Raw genomic sequence first — 19,868 nt, forward strand, 5'->3', positions numbered from 1 at the left:
AGGGAGGATTGTTTATTATATTCTCCTTTTGATTTTACAAAGTTTGAAGCTTCCATTCAATATTGACAGTTGTAGTCACCAAAGATTCTGTGGGTTTTAAGTGGAATAAGCTTGATACAATCTGTTATATAGGGCTATATTAAAATAGCCCGTATAGTTGCCAAATTAGACATTTGTTTTTAGTTACAATGGCAATACACATGTCATTTCTTTAAATGGAAGATTTTTTGCAGGAATTTTGGAGTACATTTTGGGATCAGTGGAACTATGAGAAGAGTTGAGAGCTCTGGAATTTGGAACTGGAGATACACTCTATTCATGTCTTACTCTCAATTTGGCCATTTTGAACACACTGCCTGCAGTAGTGGCTTCCAGGGTTTCAGTAGTCAGTACCGATGAAAGGGGACCACTCTGATTTTTCTAAGTTTTGTATAAGGAAAAAAATTAAGAAAGACTGGAATTGTCTTGGTGTTTAGATCATAAGTCTTAGCTTTTTCCAGTTGCTGGGCAAATGGTAGTAACTGGCTCAGAGCAAGCCGTACAGTTACAGGGAAGAGGTTTTCCTCTCCCCTCCTCAAGGTCACATATCTAGGATTGTTTAAAAGACACCTTTAGACTCATGGATATTAGAAGTTATTGGTGAACATTTTACATTTCCTATTGCATATAGGAAATGTTTTCTTTAAAAAGAGTGAAGAAAATAGAAAGCATTCACACTGCAACTGAAATCACTCCCCTTGAAGCTATTTGTTTTTTAATTCAAATGTGGAACCTAACTATGATAAATACCTTTTGTTATTGTAACAGTATATGCACTGAAAGTAAAATCCCAGTGTAGCATAATAAGCCTTGCAAGGATTTTACAAACAAGTAAGTAGCTGAGGAAGCCTGGCAGCCTAGGAAGCTACAGTTTGAGCACTGCTCAAACTGTAACACAGTACTGAGCACTGCAATCCAGTGTGGCTCAGGTGAAGACTCATGTGGACTCTGTGTGGGTCAACTCCAGGAGAAATACCTTCATTTCCCAAGACATTTTGTAGGGTTTGGGCAGAAGATGAAGAAATAATGTATGTTTTAGATTTTTATGTAGTGGTAGGACACTTAGGTGCAGTGATGGGCTTCCTCAAGTGTCGTCACTCACAAAAACTTCTCCATGTCACCAATGAGTGTGTGGCACTAGCTGTTTATCTACCAGGAGTGTTGGTGAGAAAGCAGTTTCTGTTAGATAACTCTCTATTTAAAATTCCTAAACAATGTGGCAGTCTTAAGTATTTGAACCTCAAAGTAAAACAGAAATGACAATGCTTTTTTTTTCTTAAGGAAAAAAAAAAAAAAGCCTAAACAACCCAGAACAGATGAAGGGAATATTGTTTACATAGAATGTAGACTTGACAAGGCTGGAGTTGGGTTTTGTTAACCACTGTTTTCCAAGCCCCTACTATAGTGCTTGGCACTCAGTGCATGCTTTCAGGTGATTGATACTGAATAAACTTTAAAAAGTACTGAGCTCTCAGAACTTGGAAGAACACAGAAAATCTTGTACTGGCAGAAGAAGAAATGCACAGCCCCCGGAAACCAGGATGGGGCTCACAATACCCTGCCATTGCACAACTTTGAAGTCTGGTGTTTTATCTTAAAAAAAAAATCTTACAGGGTCTGAATTCTACTTCCTATTAGAAATGTTTGTTTTATCACAGAAAACATTGTAAATGTTATTAATCATAAACTAACATGCAACTATAAAATGCAGTGTGCTTACTCTGAGGACCTTTAACTCATTTGTGGGGGTACCTGTGCTGTTTTAAGAAGTACAGGTGTCCACTTAATTACCTTCTATGGAAGTGTTGTGTGTGTGTGCACTAAAGACCTCCAAATCTCTTTTCTGGCATTCCCTCATGCCTGAATTCACTGTTTTAGTTAATAGCAACTCTCTCTTACCAGTTGATTCAGTAAAAATGTTCCTCAGTCTCCCTTGCCTTAGTTTTTCTTTTGTGCCTTATGTCTGGCATATTAAGAAACACTGTTGACTGTACCTTGAGATGTGTCCTGAGTGTGCTTATTTTTAAACCACTGCTATGATTGATATCAATCTTGGTAAATACCAAGATTTGGTTATTAGCCTGAAAACTGGTCTCTCTGTGTCTATCTTGCTTCTGAAAGCCTTCTGCCCCATCCCTGGTTCAGTCTAAATTGCCTTTGAAAGCCTCCAGCTCCAGCCCTGTCTGAATTCACATTTCCTTCCTCTATTCCCACCTAGCCTAGTTCTTCTTTCTTAGCCTGTCTGCCTCTCTGCTGTTTCTCTCATGTGTCTGCTTTGCTGTGCTTCAGGATTTTGCCAGACTGTTTTTCCTTCCTCCGCATATCTGAGTGGCTAGAAGCTGCATGGTTCCTGTGAGTCTTTATTCCAAACTCATATTTCCAGTAAGGTCGTCCCCATTCTCCCTAAGTAGAATTTCATACCAACTCCCAACACACCATCCTCTTCCATTTTATTTCTGTTCTTGGCTTCTATCTGACATAGTATAGGTTTTGTATGGTAAGGCCCCAGTTCTTCTCTAGATGATAAGCTTCCTGAGAGGAGGGCTAGAAAGGTGCCCACTAGTTAATATAGGAAGCAAGGAAAGTTTGTTTAATACTATCTCTAGACTTTCATTAGGATCTTCTCTTTTAAATGTGCTTCAGTCCTTTTTTGGGACCAGTACTCTAGCACTCCCAATGTCTACTTCATGGTTTTCATATGCTAACTATATCACTTTTGTGTCAGAAATACTTTTGAGCCATTCTCTCCGAGTTCTGTGATGGCCACACTCCAGACACATCAAGAAAAGAGACTATGTTTCTCCTCTGACTTCTTATTTGCTCTTCAGATGTATTTCTTTGTATTAGATACTGTAAACAGACTGTGATGGTTGAGGTCCCTGAGAAATTGGCCTATCACTTGGCCACTGTTGCCCCCATAGGTAGACCTTCTCTATGGAGACTGATGTTAACCATGGCAGGTTTGGGGCTTGTTCTTTTGAATTGTAAGTGCTCATAGTAAGTGCTCAATATATAGTTTCTGAATTAAGGGTGGGTCCAGGACTTCACTGAGTTTCTCCCTTGTCTGGTTTTACGCAGCTTTTCCATTTTACCTACTGAAGCCACAGGAGAGACTATGTGTGGCCAAGCTACAAAGAGCATACGTTGTCTTCCATAGTACAGTGTTTCTAACAAGTAAGCCAAATAAGTTTCTCTTAATTGTGGATTTAAATAAGATTCTGCATGGAGCTGCAAGTTATGAATATTTCACTTTCTTTTCAAAGTTTTCCTTTTAAATTTACATTTGCCTTCATTTCCTTGTGAAAATAGATCAAGATAGGTTAACACAAATACCAGTGGGGAAAATACAGAGAAAAATGCATTCATAATAAATATGTTAGGTCTATTTTCAACACCCCCGGCTGTGTTTACATAGTTGATGTAGGACAGCATTGATGCCACATCTCTGCTGACTGCTGCCTCAGAGCCTGTCTTCTCCTGGGAATGGCATTTGGCTGTTTGCGAAGCTGCATCATGCCCTTGTAAAAAATAATTCCAAGTGCAAGGCACATCCTCTAAGGATTTTATATCATGTTCCCTAGTTACCAAAAATAACCTGCCATTATCAGCTTTGACCCCTACCTTTAAAAGAACATTTTTCCCCTGCTTTTTCAAATAAAATACACTCATCACTAAAAGTACTCTGGCATAGACTTCCATAGTTTTGAAAGGTAAAAAACAGTGTTGGCTTTTAGTCCCAGCCAAGGTGGTAAGCTAACATAGCCTGCTGATTCCCTAACCCATCTGAGCTTTTGAAAACGTATAAAAGGAAATGAAGAAGGCCATATGTGGATATGACTGTCCAGGTCTCTGTGCTGGGAAGAGGATAGCTATAGCTTGTCCTGGCAGCCAGGGACAGACTGTGGAAGAGAGATCTTTGGAAGCAAGCTTTTTAAAAATTGGTGGCTGCTGGGTGCTGGTAACTCATGTCTGTAATCCTAGCTACTCAGGAGGCTGAGATCTAAGGATTGTCATTCAAAGCCAGCCTGGGCAGGAAAGTCTGTGAGACTCTTATCTCTAATTAACCACCCAAAAGCCAGAAATGGAGCTGTGGCTCAAGTGGTAGAGCACTAGACATGTGCAAAAAAGAACTCAAGACAACAACCAGGTCCTGAGTTCAAGTCCCAGGACTGAAACAAAAAGTTGGTGGTAAAATGTACATAATATAAAACTTACCATTTTGGCCACTTTTGAGGGTACAGTTGGGAGGCACAAAGTACCTTCATAGACAGGTCTGCTTTTGCCTCTTGTGTGGACTGGAATCCTGTTTCCAACCAAATGGTCACTCAGACTTGGGGATATAAGTACAAGTCTTATAAAGTTTTCCGTGTAAAGGCTATATGGAAACATGTTAGAAGAAATATTTAAATATCAAAAGAATAAGCACATGAGGTATGAGAGAGGAGAAGTTATCAATCCCCTGAGTAACATTCATTAGTTTGTTTTAATTCTAATTAATTTTACTTTATTTTATTTGTGGGACTATGTTTTGAACTCAAGAACTTAACACTTGATACGTAGATGCTCTACCACGTAAGCCATACTCCCAGCACTTGGTTCTTTCATTATCATTTTTCAAATAGGTTCTTATATTTTTGCCCAGGAAAACCTAGATCAATATCCAGTTTATGCTTCTCATGGACCTCAGTTGATAGGCATGCACCATCATACCCGCTGTTACTGGTTGAGATGGATCTTGCAAACATTTTACACAGACTGGCCTCCAACATTAATCCTTGGATTTCAGAGTAGCTCAGATCTTGGAACTCCCTATTCCTACCCCTCCCACCCCCGTACCCCCACCCCCCCGCCCAGTAAACTCAGTGATAGAAAAGAGGAAACACATGCAAATTACTTTTGAGCTAAAACCTTACATTTTGTTCTACATTTTACTGGGTGGATGAGGAGCCAAAGAAACTTGACAAAATGAACATGAGGATAGCTCTGAGATAGATACTATGAATACAAATACATAGAAGGCATCACTTTTAACAGAAGAAGACTTGGTGTCTGATAAAAATGTGAAAGAGTAAGGATGCTAAGAAAAATATAAAAGGAAGAACAAATGGAAATAAGAAGAAACTGGCCAGAAAAGGCCTAATATGGTGTTAATTGCAATATATATTACTAGGTTATCCATCAGAATGCATTCCCAGATCGGGTGGAAAAACGAGATATAAACATAAGTTACCTGTAAGAAGCACACTTTACAAGAGAAAGATTGGAAATAAAAGGACAGGAGATACAGTACACAAATAACAAGAAGAAAAATATGAAGAACACGAGAAAGCAGCAAGAACTTCAATATATAATAAAGGACAAAGAAGGATTTATATATTACTGGTCAAAGGAGCACTGAGACAAAGTGTCACCATCAAAGACATCAGTTTCCTCCCTGTCTGATAGCACAGGCCTTACAGACAGCATTTGGGAGACTGAGGCAGAAAAGTGATGATTTTGTAGCCTGAGTTATATAGAAAGACACTGTCTTAAAACAACAAAACAGAACAGGGGCTGGGAAGGTGGCTCAGTGGTAGAGTGCTTGCCTTGCATGCATGAGGCCATGGGTTTGATTCCTCAACACCACAAAAAAAAAAAAAATGGGGCTAGAAGTGGGACTGTGACTCAGGTGGTAGAGCGCTAGCCTTGAGCTGAAGAGCTCAGGGACTGCGCCCAGACCTAGAGTTCAAGCCCCATGATCAACCAAAAAACAAAACAAAAACAAAAAAAAGCCAACAATAACAAAACACAACAAACCCAGAACGGCAAATACAAAATAGACACAAACCTCATAGGTTGATTATAGAATAATCTGAAAATGTAGCAGCAACAACTAATGAGATTACAGAACAAAAAAAATCAGTTGTATTTGAGGATGGTTAACATAATTTTCTCTCAGAGTGATAAATCTGACAGTCAGTAAATAAGCAGATGTAAAGAAACTTGAACAGTGCTATTAATAAAGTTGAGCTATTCACAACACACCTGAAATTGCACACTAAACAACCAGAATTTGTGTTTTTGAGCTCGGAGAATGATTATAAAAACAAACTGTAGATGCCATGAAGGGAACATCTATTACTTTCCAAGGATGAAAGTAAGGCAGATTAGGTTTTCCCTTAGTCCAGTATGGGTAATGAAAAATTACACATTGATAACCATCCCCCAAAGCATTATGGTTCCAAATTAAAGAACATAGATCTAAATAACCCTTTGGTTAAAAGGGACTAAAAAAGATAGTTTTAGAACTGAAAGAAGCAAACATATAAATATTAGAACTGTAAGGTAAAAAGCAGTGCTTTTGAGAGACTTCGTAGTCTGCTTAAGAATAAGTGAATTAAAAACTGTCAAAAGTACAACAAAGCAAAACCCAAGGTAAGGAAAAGAAAAGAAATAACACTGGTAAGTTTAGACTACATTGAAGTCAGAATATTAACACCAAATGATGTAGGATGTTAAGAAAGTCCAATCTTGGTTCTCTGAAGGGTAAATAAGCCAGGACTCTGACAGACAGAACTGGAAAAGAAGACAAGCTAAAATAAAATACAGAACAACAAAAGAGGACCAAAGAGATTTTCAAATGATTTTAAAATATCTACTGATAAATGTGGTTTGAAAAGGAACAAAAATGAATAAATTCTGAGAAAAAAATCATCAAATGAAATAGAAAACATGATTAGACTCATACATGGTAAAGAAATGGAGATAGCAGCAAACGATTTTCCTCCTGAAAAACCCCAGGGGAGATTGTGTAGGTGAGTTTTACTAAACTTTTAAGTCTCAATTCTTTATCATTTGTAAGCTATTCCAATAAATAGAAAGCAGACAGAAAGAAAGTCCACTTATTTTATAAAGCTCCTGAAATTTTGATCAGAAAAATCAGTGAATGCATTAAAGCAGTAAAAGAAATAGTGGTTATCTCAAACAGCACAGCAAAGACATTATTCAGCATTGCATTTATGACTCAAATTAGGAGTTAACATATATAGGCTTCATACCAAAAGCCATATCAAAGATCATATGCAATTGCAATATTTTAGCTATATTCCTCTAATATCGACAACAAACAAATATACTGCTATCAGTCACTGTTTCCTGTAGGAGACAGCAGATACAGACTTTCAGGCAGAAAGATGCAATACATTGCATTAGGTACTTAAAGTTGGAAGGGTTGGGGAAACTGGCTTGGGATGTAGGTCTTTTGAAAGATCACTACACTGTAGTTATAGTTAAAGAAACAGGAGGTTTGTATGGCAACTAACCAGCATGGGACCTGGAAGTAGACATTTATTCATGTCTCATGAACCTTCCCCCTCCATCCCTCCCTCTTTTTCAATTCCCCTTCCTTCTTCCCTCCTTCCCTCCTTCTCTACTTCCTTCCTTCCCTTGTTTCCTCCTTCCCTCCTTCCCTCCTTCCCTCTTACCCTCCTAGCAGTGTTGGGATTTGAACCTAGGGCTCCATGTTTATTAGGCAAGTGTTCTACCACTTAAGCCATGCCCCCAGCCCTTTTATGATTTACTTACTTTTCAGGTAAACATTGGAATTTTTTGCCCAAGGCTGGCTTGACAACATGATTCTCCTAATTAAGATCTTCTATGTAATTGGGATCATAGCCATGAACTACCATGCCTAGCTTATTAACTAAAGGAGAGTTGTCTCAGTAACTTTTTGCCTCTGATGGCCTCCAACTATGTTTCTCTCAAGCCTTTCAAGTCACTGGAATTATAGGAGTGAGCCACTATTTTTGACCTCCAAGGACTTTTAAAATAATAGAATACAAAATTCATGGTGATATTATTCGAGAGGCAGTCTTGGGTAGAATGTATTGGTTATATGCAATGGAGGAAGGGCACTACCCAGAGTATGCCAGAAATAAGGAGACATAAAACAGGGAAAATCAATAGTAGGATGAAAGCCCAAAACTGAATTAGAAGTAGATGCACACAAAACTATATGCATTTTGCCAAAGTCCATGTAATGCCGGGTGCCGGTGGCTCACGCCTGTAATCCTAGCTACTCAAGAGGCTGAGATCTGAGGATCACAGTTCAAAGCCAGCCCAGTCAGGAAAGTCTGTGAGACTCTTATCTCCAATAAACCACCAGAAAACCAGAAGTGGTGCTGTGCCTCAAGTGGTAGAGCTCTTGCCTTGAGCTGAAGAGCTGAGGGACAGTGCTCAGGCCCAGAGTTCAAGCCCCACAACCAAAGAGAAAAAAAGTCCAAGCAAATGAAAAGCCCACTAAAACATGTTAGAATTTGGTACTTTTTGTAGGGGGATAGAGATGAATATGGAGAATGAATTTAAAAGAATATCCACAAATAAAGTCATTCATATGTATCCACAAGGGGGGTGGGTCTTTCATGAATCATTAATAATAAAACACCATGAAGTGAAGAATATGGTTAACACAAGCCTCTACCCTTGAGGCTTAGAAAAAAGCTGGCACATTTCACTCTGATTTATATATTTTATATATTGATGATTTCTTTTTTTTTTTTTTTTTGTCGGTCGTGGGGCTTGAACTCTGGGCCTGGGTGCTGTCCCTCAGCTCTTCAGCTCAAGGCAAGCGCTCTACCACTTGAGCTACAGTGCCACTTCCGGTTTTCTGGTGGTTATTGGAGATAGGAGTCTCACAGTCTTTCCTGCCCGGGCTGGCTTTGAACTGTGATCCTCAGATCTCAGCCTCCTGAGTAGCTAGGATTACAGGCGTGAGCCACCAGCGCCCGGCTTGATGATTTCTTTATATGTATTTGGTTTTGTGTTCTTATGTTTAACTTGCCTAACATGGTTATCATGCTGTGTAATCATACACATGGACTTCTACGTTTATATTTATATTTATATGTTATGTTCCCTGCATGGATTTAGTATAAAGGTCAGTGTAGTTTATGCAAGCTACCCCCAGCAGTTAGGTGTATCGATTGTTAGGGTTTTTTAATAACACTGTAATGAACATCTTTGTACAAACAATTGGTTGTTTTGCATAGCTTTCTACCTATGTTTCTACATAGGTAGAAAGATGCTTTATTCCTATTTCTATAAAACCAGGGAAACTTGGTCCTCTGCACCTCAGTTTGTTCCTAGATTGTTTTGTAGATGAATGGGTAGAACCAATACAACAGTGGTATAAACAAGACAATATGTTGGAAATGATCTGTACAACTTAGGGGTGTGCGGGGCGGGGGGAAGTAGGAGAAAAATGAAGGAAGGGGTAATAAGTTTTACAAGAAATGTACTGTCACCTAACTTACATAACTAAGCCCTCTGTACATCACCTTGACAATTTAAAAAAATCATTTACTGAAAATTTTTTAAAAAGCACCTGGGAATGGAAACACTTGGTAAGCATTCAGAAAGGAACTCTTACTAGAGTGTTATTCTTAGAAACACAATCACTACATTAATTAGTATGAACTTTTTTGAAGTTCATCTTACTTATTAGAGTAGGCAAAATAGACAACAAAAATCCCATGCCCCAGTTTACTACACTACCATATTAAAAAGCAGTGACTAGAAGGTGTGCTACACAATACTGACATCCTCAGATAAAGCTTAGTGGCTTTGCCTGAACTGTGCTCAGCATTTGGCTCATCTACTCACCTTGTCATTCTTGCATATCATTCCACAAGCATAAAGTAATTTTAAACTTGCTGTGGTTGCCTTGGCTTCATCTGCTTCCTAATCAGGATGAAGAGTTTGCCTGGCTGCCCTTTGCAAGTATGGAATATCCAGGTGATTGCAGAACCATATCATTAATGGTAATAAATGGTTCAGTGAATTCATCTTGTTTAGTTAGCTACTATAGGCAACTCTGATACACCGAATCTACCTTCCTAGTGGTCCTCCAGGTGAATAATTTTGTTCTTCTCTTGGTACCCTACTTCTTTATTCTTCTATTACAGTAATGATCACTGATGTTCTTTGTATTATACGATACACATATTTTCCCCCTCTGGTCAGGGAATATTGGTAATTTCCTTTAAATGGTTAACATTTAAAAAGTGTTTCTCCACCTTCTTGTCAAATTAAATGTAGTCTTCCCCAGTTGGTATCCTGTGTGCTATCTTTGAGAACTCCACCAGGGCTAGTTCTTACCATATTCCTATCCTCAGGGACCATCTTCACCAGCAGCCTGTGGACAAGAGCAGACGTTGGTAGACAGAGCCATTATAATTTATGACTTACATCTGGTGTCACTAAAATGTAGCCTTTATCTAGTTTTACCTGGTATGAAATAAATTTTTCCATGTTGATGACATCTTTTTTTAATTTAAATTTTATTGTAAATTTGGTATACAGAGGGGTTAGGGTTACATAAGTCAGATAATGAGTACATTACTTTTTGAACAGTGTTACCTCTCCTTCATTTCCTCTCTCTTTTTCTCCTCTTGACGCCCCTGCAAGTTGTAAAGTTCATTTCCAACATAGTTTCTAGTGAGTATCACTGTTGAATTGTTTCACGTTTTGTCCCACCATTTCTGTGATACCCCTTCCCTTCCCCAAATCAGAAGAGAACAGTAATCAAAGACAGTGAAAACATATTTGTGTGTGTGTGTGTGTGTGTGTGTGTGTGTGTGTGTGTGTGTGTGTGTGTGTGTGTGTGTGTGTGTGTGTGTGTGTGTGGTCATGGGGCTTGAACTCAGGGCCTATGTACTGTCCTGAGCTCTTTTTTAAATTTTTATTTATTTATTTTTTAAATAAGTTTTTATTGTGAAAATACTGTACAGAGGGGTTACAATTACATGAGCAAGAGAATGAGTACGTTTCTTATCAAGCATTGTTGCCACCTCCTTTGTTTTCCCCCTACCATCCCTTCCCTCCCATCTCCACAGCTACACTCCCCGACCACCCTAAATTGTAAAGTCTGTTTTTCAGCATAGCATCTTGTACATCTCATTGTTGCAATGGGTCAACCTGTATCCCTACTTAAACAATTTGTTTTTTCCTTCCACTTCCCAAATTATATCAACATTAAATACAGTGAAAACAAGGGTTATAACATGGGGGAGGGACATACAAAGCAACAAAAAAATCACGTAGTACCTTATAAATATGTTAGAAACAATAACAAGAAAGAAAAAAACCACTTGTGTCCTTATCTTAGGGTTCATTTTGCTTAACATCATCTTTCTGACCTTTTCTGCTTGTCTCAGAGATATACTAGTTATTGTAAATAAGGGAAACCATGGGACCTATGTTTCTTTGGGCCTGGCTTTAATATAATTTTTTCCAAGTCTTTCCATTTCCTAACAAATGGGACAATGTCATTCTTTCTGATGGAGGCATAGAATTCCATTGTGTATATATACCATTTTCTTGATCCATTCATCTACTGAAGGGCATCTGGGTTGGCTCCACATCTTAGCGATGGTAAATAATGCTGTAATAAACATAGGTGTGCTGGTAGCTTTAGTATGGTCTTATTTGTGATGATTTCCGTAAATGCCCAAAAGTGATATTGCTGGGTCATAGGGGAGCTCTATGTGGAGTCTTTTGAGGAACCTCCATACTACTTTCCAAAGTGGTTGAACAAGTTTACACTCCCACCAACAATGCAGTAGGGTTCGCTTCTGGCCACATCTCCTTCAGCATCTGTTGTTATTAGAGTTCTTAATTATAGCCATTCTAACTGGGGTGAGGTGGAATCTCAGTGTTGTTTTGATTTGCATTTCTTTTATGGCTAGGAAGGTTGAGCATTTTTTTTCTTTTTTTTTATTGTGAAAATACTGTACAGAGGGGTTACAATTACATGGGCAAGATAGTGAGTACATTTCTTATCAAGCATTGCAGCCTCCTCCTTTGTTTACCCTTCCCATCCCTTCCCAGCCTCTCCCCCCCACCTAATCCTCCCCTCCCCCACCAAAGTTGTAAAGTTCGTTTTCAACATGACAACTTGTACTTCTCATTGTTGCAACGGGTCCACCTGTATCCTTATTTAAACGACTTGTTTTTCCCCTTCCCATCCACAAATTATACCGACATCAAATACAGTGAAAGCAGGGGAGGGACATAGAAAGCAACAAAGAAATAATCTTATAAATGCTTTAGAAACAAATACATGAAAGAAAAAAAAATTTAAATACATATCTTAGGGTTCATTTTCCTAACATCACCTTATCTGACCTTTTCTGGTTGACTCATATATATATACACTAGATATTGCAAGTAAGGGAAACCATGGGACCTATGTTTCTTTGGGCCTGGCTTACTTCACTTAATATGATTTTTTCCAAGTCTTTCCATTTCCTAACAAATGGGGCAATGTCATTCTTTCTGATGGAGGCATAGAATTCCATTGTGTATATATACCACATTTTCTTGATCCATTCATCTACTGAGGGGCATCTGGGTTGGTTCCATATCTTAGCTATGGTAAATAATGCTGCAATAAACATAGTCGTGCTGGTAGCTTTAGTGTGGTCTTGTTTGTAAACCTTTGGGTAAATGCCCAAAAGTGGGATTGCTGGATCATAGGGGAGCTCTATGTGGAGTCTTTTGAGGAACCTCCATACTGCTTTCCAAAGTGATTGAACAAGTTTACACTCCCAACAACAATGCAGTAAGGTTCCCTTCTGTCCACATCCCCTCTAGCATCTGTTATTAGAGTTCTTGATTTTTGCCATTCTAATGGGTGAGGTGGTATCTCAATGTTGTTTGGATTTGCATTTCTTTTATGGCTAGAGAGGTTGAGCATTTCTTCATGTGTCTATTGGCCATCCTTCTTTCCTCTTCAGAGAAGTTTCTCTAAATCTTCAGCCCACTTATTTATTGGGCAGTTGTTTCTTTGAGGATTTGTTGTTGGGGGATTTAATTTTTTGAGTTCCAGGTATATTTTAGATATGAAACTCTTGTCTGTTGTATGGCTATTGAAGATCTCCCAATCAGTGGGCTTTCTATTGATCTTGCTAGCTATGTCCTTTGCCATGCAGAAGCTCTGAAATTTCATGCAATCTCATTTGTGCAACCTTTCTTGGATTTGTTGTGTTTCTGGGTCTCTATTAAGAAAATTTCGTCCTGTGACAAGGAGACCTAGGGTTTCTCTCATTCCATCCTGTAATGTTTTCAGGGTGTCTGTTTTGACTCCAAGGTCTTTGATCCATTTGGAATTGATTCTGGTGCAGGGTGATATATAAGGATTTAGCTTTAGTTTTCTACAAGTGATTAACCAATTTTGCCAACACCATTTACTAAAGAGGCTGTCTTTCTTCCATTCTATTCTTTTAGCTCCCTTATTGAAGATTAGGTGGCTATAGGTCTGTGGGTTCATTTCTGGGTTTTGGTCTGTTCTTGTGCCAGTACCAAGCTGTTTTGATTACTGTGGCTTTGTAGTAGAGTTTGAAATTTGGTATTGATATTCCTCCAGCACTGTTCTTTCTGTTAAGGATCGTTTTTTGCTATTCAGGATCTGTTATTGTTCCATATAAATTGTTGGATTGCCTCTTGTATTTCCTTGAAGAATGAGGTTGGAATATTAATAGGCATCACATTGAATTTGTAGATAGCCTTGGGAAGTATTGCCATTTTCACGATGTTGATCCTTCCAATCCAGGAGCATGGGAGGTTTTGCCACTTTCTAAGTTCTGTTTTGATTTCCTTTTTCAGGTTTTTAAAGTTTTCATCATAGAGGTCCTTCACTTTTTTGGTTGCTAATTCCTAGGTATTTTTTTGGCGGAGGGGGGCTATTACAAATGGAGTTGCTTTCCTGATTTCAGCTGCGCTTTTCTCATTGTTGGCATACAGAAAAGCCATGGAGTTGAGTCTATGGGATTCTTTAAATACAAGATCATGTCATCTGCAAAGAGAGAGAGTTTTACTTCATCTTTCCCTACTTGGATCCCCTTTATGTTTGCATCTTGTCTTATTGCTATAGCTAAGCATCTAATACTAGATTGAAGAGAAGTGGAGAGAGTAGACATCCTTGTCTCGTTCCTGAGTTAAGAGGAAATGGCTTTAGTTTTTCACCATTAAGTATCATGCTGGCTGTAGGTTTGTCATATATAGCCTTTATTGTATTGAGGAATGTTCCATGGATTCCTAATTTTTCCAGAGCCTTCATCATAAAGCGGTGTTAGAGCTTGTCAAATGCTATTTCTACATCTATTGAGATAACCATGTGGTTCTTGTCCTTGCTCTTGTTGATGTGATGAATATGTTAAATGATTTGCATATATTGAACCAGCTTTGCATCCCTGAAATGAATCCTGCTTGATCGTGGTGGATGATTTTTTGGATGAATTGTTGAAGTCTATTGGCCCATTTTTTTTTACTGTGGGTTTTCATTTTATGTTTATTTTTATATATTTTTAATTTATTGTGAAAATACCATACAGAGGGGTTACTATTACATGGGCAAGGTAATGAGTGCATTTCTTATCAAACATTGTTGCCTCCTCCTGTGTTTCCCCTTCCCATCCCATCCCATCCCCCCTCCACCAAAGTTGTAGAGTTCATTTTTTGACATAACATCTTGTACATCTCATTGTTGCAATGGATCCACCTGTATCCCTATTTAAACAATTTGTTTTTTTCCCTTCCCCTCCACAAATTATACTAACATCAAATACAGTGACAACACGGGTTATACCGTCGGGGAGGGACATACAAAGCAACAAAGAAATATCTTATAAATATGTTAGACACAATAGCAAGAAAGAAAAAAACATTTGAGTCCTTAGCTTGTGGTTCATTTCACTTAACATCAATTTATCTGACTGTTTCTGCTTGTCTCAGACATACACTAGTTATAGCAAATAAGGGGAACCAACTATGGGACCTATGTTTCTTTGGGCCTGGCTTAATTCACTTAATATAATTTGTTCCAGTCTATTCATTTCCTAACAAATGGGCAATGTCATTCTTTCTGATGGAGGCAGAATTCTATTGTGTATATATACCAAAATCTATATATTGGCCAAAATTTTGTTGAGAAGTTTTGCATCGATGTTCATCAAAGAAATGTATCTGTAGTTCTCTTTCTTTGATGAGTCCCTGCCTGGTTTTGGGATGAGTGGTATGATGGCTTCATAGAAAGAGTTTGGTAGTTAACTTTCTCTTTCAATTTCATTGAAGAGTTGGAGGAGTATTGAGGTGAGTTCTGCTTTGAAGGCCTTGTAGAATTCCGCTGTAAATCTATCCGGTCCTGGGCTTTTCTTAAATGGGAGGTCTCTTATTGCTGTTCTTATTTCAATGCTTGATGTGGGCCTGTTAAGATGGTTTAACTCATCTTGGTTTAGTTTTGACATGTTGATATTTGCTAAGAAATCGTCCATTTCTTCCTTTATGCTAATAAAGGTTTGAGAAGTATTCCCTTACAATGTTCTGGAGTTTGGTTGTTTCTGTGGTGATGTTTCCATTCTTATCTCTGAGTTTGTTTATTTGGGTGTGTTCTCTTCTTTTTCTGATAAGATTTGCTAAGTGTCTGTCAATTTTGTTAATTTTTTCAAAGAACCAACTCATTGTTTTGTTGATTCTTTCTATGATTTTTTGGATTCTAATTCATTTAATTGACTTAATTTTAATTATTTCTTTCTGACTACTGGATTGGGATTTAGCTTGCTGCCCTTTTTCAAGGATGTTCAGATGTCTCATTAAATTGTTGGTTTCAGATTTCTCCAATTTGTTGATGTAGGAACTCAGAGCTATAAACTTGCCTCTGAGTACTGCCTTTGCTGTGTCCTAGAGGAGCTGGTAACTTATGTATTCATTTTGTTGAATATCATGAACATTTGAATTTCCTTTCTAATCTCTTCCATGAGCCACTGGTCATTCAACAGTGTGTTCAGTGTCCATGTATTACAGTACTTTCTTTGGTGGCTTTTGGTGTTGAATTCTAATTTTATTCCCTTGACATAACTTCAGTGTTTCTGAATTTGGACAAATTTGCTTTGTGACTTAAAATGTGGTCTATTTTAGAGAATGTTCCGTATGCTGCTGAGAAAAACTTGTATTCTGATGCTGCTGGGTGAAATATTTGGTAGATGTCAGTTAAATCTAGTTGATCTATGCAATTGTTTCGATCTGTAGGTTCTCTGTTCAGTTTTTGCGAAGTTGATCTATCTAGTGGGGATAGTGGTATGTTAAAGTCCCAACAATTAATGTCTTTGGATCTGTGTGAGATTTGAGGGAAAGTAGTGTTTCTTGGATGAATTTGGGTGTTCCGTTGTTTGGTGAATAGATATTTAGAATTGTAATATCCTCCTGAAGGAGAGATCCCTTAATTAGTATATAGTGACCTTCTTTATCTCTTCTCAGTAATTTTAATTTGAAGTCTATTTTATCTGATATTAGCGTTGCAATATGTTTTTTTTGGGGGGGAGGGCAAAGTGTGACTCTTGAAGGCAGCAGATAGAAGGATCTTGCTTTTTAATCCAACTAGACAGACTATGTCCCTTAATTGTAATGTACATTAATGTTGAGAGTTAGGACTGAGAAATGTTTAGTAGTTTCTGCAATGTTATCCACCTTCTTGGGGGCTGCTACAGCTGGGTTCTTCCTATGGTTCTTGGATTCTCAGTTTGGGTGAGGTTTCTTGGACTTTGTTGTGGTCTTGTTGATTTTCGATGTGTAGGACATCTTTAAGTATCTTTTGTAGGGCTGGTTTGGTGGAGATATATTCTTTCAGTTTTTCTTAGCTATGGACCTTTGTTATGAAGGTCATTTGACCTTCTGTTATGAAGGAGAGTTTAGTTGGTACAGTATTCTTGGTTGTCTTTAGGGTGTGGCATACATCATTCCAGGCTCTTCTTGCTTTAATTGTCTCTGTTGAGGAATCTAAGGTGATTCTAACTGGTTTCCCTTTATCAGTGATTGACCTTTTCTCCTTGACAGCTATAAGGATCTTTTCCTTGGTCTGAATTGATCCTGTGCAGATTATAAATGTGACAGTGGGATGTCCTGTTCTGGTCTGGTCTATTTGGGGTTCTAAAAACTTTTGTATCTGAATAGGCCTATCTTTTTGCATGTTTGGGACATTCTCTGCTACGGTTCTGTTAAATAAATTTCTGGACTGGTAACTTCTATCTCTATGTGCTCCTCTACTCCCATTATCCTCTGATTAGGCCTTCTGATAGTGTCTTCCAAATGTTGAACAGATCTATCATATTTCTTGGATTTGTCTTGGATAGTTGTATTTATTTCTCTATAATATCTAGTCTGTCTTCCGTCCTCAAGATTCGATCTTCTGCGTGGTCTAACCTACTGTCAAGACTTTCTACTTTGTTTTTTTTATTTCCTTTCCTTCTAATTGGTCAGCTTGGATGGCTTCAAATTATTTATTGGTACTTTGTTTTAGATCTTGTATGAACTTCTTTACTTCCTTAATTTGGAGTTCAGAGTTTATTCTCAAATCACTTAGTTGATTTATTATGGTTTCCTTGGACTCCCTTTCCTTCTGAGGGGCTCCATTCAGCATTCCCTTTGTGATCTCCCTGGATTCCTTCAGCTGTCTGTTTATGCATTCCATGAATTCCTCTATTGATCTTTGTCTATTCTCATCCCATTCACAATTCCTGTATTACTCTTTGATTAGCTTCCTCACGCTCACACAATTCCTGTATTTCTCTTTGACTGTTCTCAGCCTGCTCACACAATTGCTGTCTTTCTCTTTGACTGCTTGCAGTGTGCTCACTCAATTCCAGTCTCTCTTTTTGACTGTTCTCAGCCTGCTCACACCATTCCTGTATTAATTTTTGAATACTTTCGCAAGCTCATGAGATTCCTGTAGTAATTTTTGGTTAGCCTCAACATGCTCGTGAAGTTCCTGTATTAATGTTTGGTTTGCCTTGTCTTGGTCCCTCTCACAATAGCTCACATTGAGTCCTTTGCAGGTTTTCAATCATTTCATTCACCATGTTTAACAGTAGTGTTTGTAGAACTTTTGGGGAACTCTCCTCTGGATTATTCATTAACTGTTGGGTCACCTGATTATCCTGTGTGGGAGCTGAGATACCCGAACTTGTCATTTTTCTTGTGTTTCTCGGCTTGTTCTGCCAATTTTGTGCTACAACATTATATTAAGGCAAGCATCAACCAGAGTCCTGTAGTTGCACAGTCAAAATGGCTAAAGATACAATCTAGTTCGACAGATACAATCTATTCAACATCAAACAACTATGGATTAATGGACTAAGAACATCAAGGAGGGATTCAGCAAACCAGAAATTATTAGATTTAGGGAGAATTGCGGGGTTGGGGGGAATAGGATTAGAGGGATGTGGAGAGGTAAAAGGAGAGTGAATTTAACCAAGTTCTAATCTCAGAGAGGGAAATGGATAGGACAGAATGATAGGAGAGAAATTTAAAAAAACTAAGAAGAAAAATGGAAAAACAAAAATTTAAATTTAAAAAGTGAAACACTTAAAAATTATGTAAGTATAAAGAAATGATATTGAGAGAAGAAAAGGATAGTATGGGAGAAGGGAAAAGATAAGAGGGAAAAATGAAAAAATAAAAATAAAGATTCTTAAAATTGGAATACTTGAAAGTTATATAGGTATAAAGAAATAATACTGTTATTAATGCAGGTAAGCCTAAGAGGTTGTGAACTGGGTAATAAGTTTCTGGATTAAGAATGTACACAATGAGGGATAAAGTCTAATAGTCAACAACGGGTATATATCTGGGGATGAGCAGAACAGCAATTAAGTCATGCAAAAAAGAAAGTAGAGAAAAGAAAAAGACAAAAAGGACCAAAAATTCAAAAGAGATTTTTTTTTAAAAAGCACAAACATACACATACACTACTAACATAAAAATTATGAAAGAAAAAATAGAAAACAATTTTTAAAAAATAATAATAGGTAGAAAAAAAGGGTTCTTTGATTTTTTTTTTTTTGGAGGGGGGGATATCTTGTATCTCCCCTGTGTGGAGTCTCTGGTCTGCTTGTGGTGTTTGGTTTTCCTGTGACTTGATTGGTTTCTTAAGTCAGTTTGTTTGAGCAGGCAGACAGCTCTGCGATACCCAGGACTTTGTGATCCTCCTCCCAGGCTAGTTCAGTGGGAGGGAGATCTCCTTTGAGTATCACAAAAGAGGAAGATGGCTGTTTCCTCTAGGTTGGAGTTCCTGTGATGAGGCTTGGTTCTGGGTAGGGTTGAGGCCTATCAGCAATCAGTAGCTTTTCCCTGAGGGGCTAGCTCCTGAGACAGTCACAGAGCCCAGCCTGGAGCCATTCTCAGGATTTATGTTTATTGAATTTTAATTATTTGTTTAGGCTTCTGTGGGGAGGGGCAGCTTCTGGCTCTGTTTACTCAGCGAAGAAAGTCACTCCTCTTGGGGTGGAGCTTCCCTGCCTGAGCAGGGTGACTTTCTCCTGGGTGGAGCTGAGCCTGGCAGGTCAGGTCAGGTTCCTGTGACTTGCTAATAGTTCCAATTGTTTTCTTCCAAGGCCTGGGTTGGAGCTAGCTACTTGCCTGGCCTTTGTCAGTATCAAAGATGGAGGTCTTGGGGCTGGGAAGATGGCTCAGTGGTAGAGCACTTGCCTTGCATGCCTGAGGCCCTGGGTTCAATTCCTCCGCACCACATAAGCAAAAATGAAAAAAGCTGGAAGTGGCGCTGTGGCTCAAGTGGTAGAGTGCTAGCTTTGAGCTGAAGAGGTGAGGGACAGTGCTCAGGCCCAGAGTTCAGGCCCCACGACCGGACCCCCCCCAAAAAAACCAGATGGAGTTCTTCTCTGGTGGGGGGGGCGGGAGGAGCTGCCTTCCCACTGTGGCTTCGTGAGAAGGCATGAGGATGTCAGGGTTCTACTCATGCCAGACTTGGTTCCTGGGCTGTCCCTGGTCTGTGACCAGCAGGA

General features: G+C 38.6%; 1 protein-coding gene across 3 annotated transcripts in view; it reads left to right on the plus strand.

Moving 5' to 3' along the window:
- Sdk1 (sidekick cell adhesion molecule 1) overlaps positions 1–19,868 on the plus strand; it is an 824,227-nt gene that overhangs the window by 275,408 nt on the left and 528,951 nt on the right. The window contains exon 1 of one of the 3 annotated variants that reach the window (XM_070033471.1): positions 3,149–3,213. The exons of the other annotated variants lie outside the window; for them this stretch is intronic. The gene's annotated coding sequence lies outside the window, so the exon portion shown is untranslated. Of the gene's footprint in view, positions 1–3,148; positions 3,214–19,868 lie in introns of those variants that run through there. 3 annotated transcript variants of the gene reach the window in all.

The sequence above is a fragment of the Dipodomys merriami genome, unplaced genomic scaffold (genome assembly GCF_024711535.1).
Source record: "Dipodomys merriami isolate MVZ:Mamm:240054 unplaced genomic scaffold, mDipMer1.0.p SCAF_22, whole genome shotgun sequence".
NCBI lineage: Eukaryota > Metazoa > Chordata > Mammalia > Rodentia > Heteromyidae > Dipodomys > Dipodomys merriami.